Source organism: Bactrocera oleae, chromosome 4 (genome assembly GCF_042242935.1).
Source record: "Bactrocera oleae isolate idBacOlea1 chromosome 4, idBacOlea1, whole genome shotgun sequence".
NCBI lineage: Eukaryota > Metazoa > Arthropoda > Insecta > Diptera > Tephritidae > Bactrocera > Bactrocera oleae.
The window spans coordinates 63,952,635-63,958,634 of record NC_091538.1 but is presented as its reverse complement, the minus strand read 5'-3'; positions in this window follow the sequence as shown (position 1 = coordinate 63,958,634).

Sequence of the window (6,000 nt, the reverse complement as noted above, 5' to 3'; positions counted from 1 at the left end):
CAATGCAAAAATAATACAAATAACAACAATTCCAACAATTACAAAAAAGTATACATACATATATACATATAATATATATGGTAGTACATAAATACGAGTATTGAGCCGAACTACAAAAAATTACAAAAATTGTACACATGTATGCGTGCTCGCTTGTATATATGTATGTATATGTGTGTACGTATTTATTTGTGCTGGGAATTATTTGTGCATGAAAAGGGGCTTTTTCGTCCGTTTCATCGGGACATTCAAACAGCTTTTGAATGCATACGCAAGTGTTTTGGCTACACTTGCATATGTATGTATACAAATATATAATATTAAACATACTGTGTGTGTATTGGTTGTGTGTGCTTTTAATTTACGGACATTTTATGGGAATAGTCCACAGTAATATGAAAATTTAAGGTTATATAAAGTGAAAGGACATATAATTGACTCGTTATAAGCCACCAAAATGTCAAATTTGACCCGAACTGACAAAAAAAAAACTTCTTCATATTTATATATTCATATTTTAAACCAAATCTTTATTATCGCCTTCAAACGCTTAATTCAATTAACACTCGTTATAAGCTTTGGCTTGAATGAATTTTGGGCCTTTCAGTGAATTTTGGTTTCTTCGGTTTTGGCAATTTTTTGGAGCGGCATTCGCTAGTCACCAGTAATGATGCGTTTGATGAATGTAGCATTAGCTACATTGTCAAGTATCTCCTTTGCGACATCTACTCGACGTCGTTTTGCGAATTTAGTATTGACACGCGCACACCCAAAACATTGACCAAAATGTATTAACTCGATTAATAAAAGATTTTGAGGTTCACTGTTATCTCTCTAGTGCTAACAAGACGATTATCAAGCATTGTTTTTTTAACTTTTTCGATGTTACGTCATTAATTAAGGTGGTTGGACGACTCGCATGGGGCAAGTTTTCGATGACTTCACGACCTTCACTGAATACTTTGAGTGGTAGTCAAATACTTTTGTTCGTGAAAAGGAAGACTTGCCAAAACATGTTCAAAGATTCCGTAGCCCGATACCATTAGAAACACAAAATTTCAACAAGTGTCATTGTTCATTTTTGGCCATGGTAAAAATCTTTCGCATCGTTAACAACTGCCAACACACACTAATTGACATACAGTGATCAAATTTGATCAGACAAGGAAATCGGCTTTTTTTTAAAGAAAATTCTAAAATATTTAATTATTAAATCAGAAAACAACCAGGCTTGCTTTGGCGAGAGTGCAGGAATAAATATTGGTTTACAGAGAATGTATTCAAAAGTCCTTTAAGTAACAGTAAATTTAAGCTAAAAAATACATAAGTACATACACGAAAGCAAATGAACAAACTGTCGTAGAGATCGGTAGAAATGTATACAACCACCGAAATGTCATTTTCTTCCACCCTATACCCTCCGTGATTGATTTAATTGCCACTCAATTATCTGCTAGAAAGTCAGACAAATGGCAAATAAATATAGGATGAAGTTAGAAACTATATATTTCCAACATTAAATGTTTACAGAAAATCTTGAGCACGTATTTGCTTGAGTGTTTCACTTATGAAAACGTGGACATTTGATCATTGGAATGTCGGTGTTGTTGTTGTTGTAGCGGCAGAATTTTGTCGAGTTGACAGTCCTTGGCCGAAAAAAATCCGGGTCCGTTCCGGTTACGTAGACCCGACTGTTATGGGAACGGTGTCGGAGTAACTCTTAGTAGTTCTTTACTTGAGAGTAATCTGAGCGATTAATAGGAAAAGTACATATATTCAATGGTCCAACATGTTGTTGTTGTAGCAGATAATTTAGACCCTGCTTATCCAATCTGTTTCATTGGGAGTAAACCATATGGAGAAGGATGTTAGATGGGTTGGTTTGATAATCAGGTATTTCTTTCTCGGTCAATTAACCAGTCTAGCAAGATATCTAAGCATTTGGCCAACGACAAAACAGGTTAATTTAAAATTGTTCAGTGATGCAAACGCTCCTAGTAGAGATAAGAGAAACGTTTTATCAATACTGGCATAAATATTCTTTGTCTGGCTGACATAAAAGACATGTTTGAGAGGAGCTCACCCCTCGATATAAGATACCAAATCGCTCAGAGGTTTCTTTCTGCCATAAAACTCTAATGAGGTTGAGGCTTTGATTTGTGACTATGAAACATAACTCAGTTTTTATTAATTTGCGTGTTCACATAAATGCAACTAATAAACATACATATTTACATGAATTGATTTATGGCAATAAACCGCGACGTTTTCATAAATTCAATGCAAATAAGGTTTTCAACAAAAACTCAGCCTATAAATAAAGCGTTAACCCACAAACATGTTCACTTATAACTGCATTGGGTTCAATATTTCGACCGGTGCTGCAACAAAGTAGGCAACAACGGTAAACGTACACTTATGTCAGTCATTAATCATACAAAAATAAGAAAAGAGTCACAGCGAAAATTGCAATTATTGTGGCAGTCAAGCACACAGCGCCTGGGCGCGCGCCAGTGCCAACAACTAAACATAACAGCACTTCCGCTATTGGAATGGTCACAGCAACGCAGTCGAACGGAAGGTCTAACAAGCGCGCAGACACGAGCGCTTAGGGCATTTGTGCGACACGACGGAAATGAGACGACGACGTGCAACATTTCGCTTTTGCCTACCTCAACACCGGACGCGACAAGTCTCCAGGAAATTCACTATTCCAGTCGTAATACTTTCACCGGCTGCGACCTAATTCACGAAAAGCATGCGACCGCAAAATGTGCGGTATTACTTATATTTATTATTGTAATTGGGCGTTTAATCGTGGGCATATATCTATGAGTATATAGTATATATTGTATTTATGTATATGTTTGAGAATTGGTCTTATTTGCGCTTTATATTTGTTGTTGTATATTTTTACATATAAATATGGCTATTCGCATAAGCTCCATAAGACAGATTGAGGGCTCAGCCTCCATAGGCCAAATAGTTGCGGTAAACGGAGCTGTCATTTATGTGCGCTGTTAATTTACTTGCAATACATATTCTGTGATTGTTGTTGGTATTTCAGTTGTCACTGCGCTCGGTGTTATATTCGCTAGTTAGCATATTTGCTTATATGTAGACTCGTGTATTGACTCCCACCAATGTTGACGATGGCAATGACAGTGTCGCAATAACGCAGCACAACGTCAGAGCAAACGTCAGGTGAACATTAGCGCAACCGCCGTATGCAGCCACAACTGAAGGTTGTACCGTTGATAATGTGAAAGGTAGGGAGTACAGTGACCCTGAACAGTAACTGCTCCAAAATTTTGACTGAATTCAATGAATGCATGAATTAAGAATGAATCGATCTGAACATAAACTTTTTTGGACTTTTCGGTGTAAAACTGAATGACATATAAACGAATGATGAATAAAACAAGTAAGGAAAGGGTAAATTCGGTTGTAACCGAACATTTCATACTCTTGCAACTAGCAAGGTTCAGAGCCGGGGGGATGTTGACAAAACTCTTTAAGAAATGTAGCGAAAAGGATCAACTTCATTGTTCGACGAAATGGTGAATGGATTACAATCAAATTTGGTATCATATTAATTTATTTGTATGCTCATAGACTCACTTGGTTTTATTACAATATTTTACTTCTCGTCGGCGAAAATTATACATAAAATCTTAGAAATACTGATTGCATTAATTTTTGACATTGCTTAGGTTTCCTTGAGAACTTGTTTTCTAACAATTTCATAAATATATGAATATAATATAAACATATGTATATATGGGGTAAAGTCATTTGGACGTTTTAAAATCGTGAACTGTAAGTTCGAACATCTTTATATTAGGTATATGAGTGCTAAGGGAAGTACTGATACGATTCAACATTCCATTTTTGACACAAGGATATATTATTATCAAAAAAACATTTTTCCCGAACTTCAATTATATATCTCACAGATTAACCGTTATTTTCGGCAAAAAGTCAGCCATAGGCTCTGGGTCCACATTTTTGGTATCTGGGGGCTTGAATAGTTATGGTCCGATTTTGACAATTTTTAGACCAGAGACCTTAAAAAAAAATTTCGTGCAAATTTTTATCCCGATTTGTATATTGGCAAGTAAAAAAATCAAATGGAATTTAAAGTTGTATTATATAGTTAGTAGGCGTGGTTACTGTCTGATTTCGCCCATTTTCGCACTGTAACATGGGAATGTCAAAATCATCTTATGAACCAAATTTGGTTGAACTTGGTTGAGTATTTTCACAGATATGTGCTTTCCCCAAAATGTGGGCGGAGCCACGCCCATTGTACAATTTTGACGCCTGCTCCTAAAAAGCCCTTTTGTGTCATCTCAGATGTAAAATTTAATATCTCAGACGCATTTCGTTATTGATTTATTGCAGTTTTAGTAGTTTTTAACAAACCCGTTATGTGGGGAGTGGCCGTGGTTATTATCCGATTTCATCTATTTTCATACTGCCGCAAGAAGTATCGAAATGATATGTCCTGTACAAATTTGAGTCATATAGGTTGAATAGTTTGAGAGATATATACATTAAACCTATTAGGGAGAGAGACCACGGCCCCTTTAGAAAATTTTCAAACCACATGTGTCCATCATTATTGCGATTCGTTGTACCAAATTACGGTTTTGTATCTTAATTTGCGTCTTAGTTATGTCAATTTATTGGTCCGATCTACTAACTTGTTCTCACTTTTTTGCCTAGGAACATGTGTACCAAGTTTCATTAAGTTATTTCAATTTTTACTCAAATTATCGCTTGCACAGACAACAACTTTATGCAAACAAATTGATAAATAAATTGGAGAGATGTTCGGTAAAACCTCTATATATATTTATACTCTGAAATGTCGGAGACCTTATAAAGTAGCTTGGTCGATTTAGCCATGTCTGTCTATCTGTATATAACGAGGCCCTGATGAAGATTGGTCAAGATCAAATCCTTGTATATAAAGCTTTTTATTTGGCAAGATATTGTCATGATACTTAGCGTAGATTATTGCCCAGTTCAATGCTATAATCTTCGAATATATTGTTCAGATCGGACCACTAAAGCATATAGCTACAGCTATAATAACTTCTGTGCAGCCGAAGTTAACGTTTCTTCTTGTTTTGAGGGAAATTATATCCTCGAAGTATGTGGAATGCAGATCTACTCCTGCAAAAATCTACTGGACAATGTTGCTGTAATCATGATCACTTTTACAATAGGAGTCTGCAAACTGTTCGCAAAGTCACTATCTATAGATCACAGCCAGAGAGTTCACACATTTTTATTTGCTTGCACTTTGTACTTGACTTTTCATTTTATTTCCGCTTTTCTCTTCATTCCGCTCAGTCACCACTGTCTAGCAGCACTTGGTGCTATTGTCATGGCCAATCGTAATGCAATTAGAGTGTGTCTCTATGATTGTGGCAGATACGTGATTGTGCTGACATTACACCAATATGCGGCAGCACAATCAAATGCGCAACGAATGCACCTTTTTTCTACTTTACATCAGCAGCAGAAACATAAATTGCATTACTGATAAGAGCAAGTGTCAGTCGCACACAGCTAGTGTGAGCATGAATCTAGTACCTTTATATGTATATATGTATGTATGTTTGTAAACCGCCTAACCTCTCTACACAGCTCACTGCACTTCGATTCACCAGATTGTTGCGGCACTTTTCTTCCACACTTAACTGCATACACATTCATACATATATTGTTCGGGGCAGGCTGTTGATGACATTTGCGGTTATATTGATAGATTGTTGTTGCACTCCACATAGTTGTGGCTCCGCTATACGCACACACACATAAATATATGTGAGCGATGGCATGCTACTGCATTTATCGCTGTAACACCGAGTGTGTTTACCACTGCAACTGTGACTGCGACTGCGACTTCGCCTGCCTGTGTCACTGTGCTCTTGCTCATTTCAATTGTACTGCAATTGCTGCACACAGATTGATTGCGTTGCCATTGTG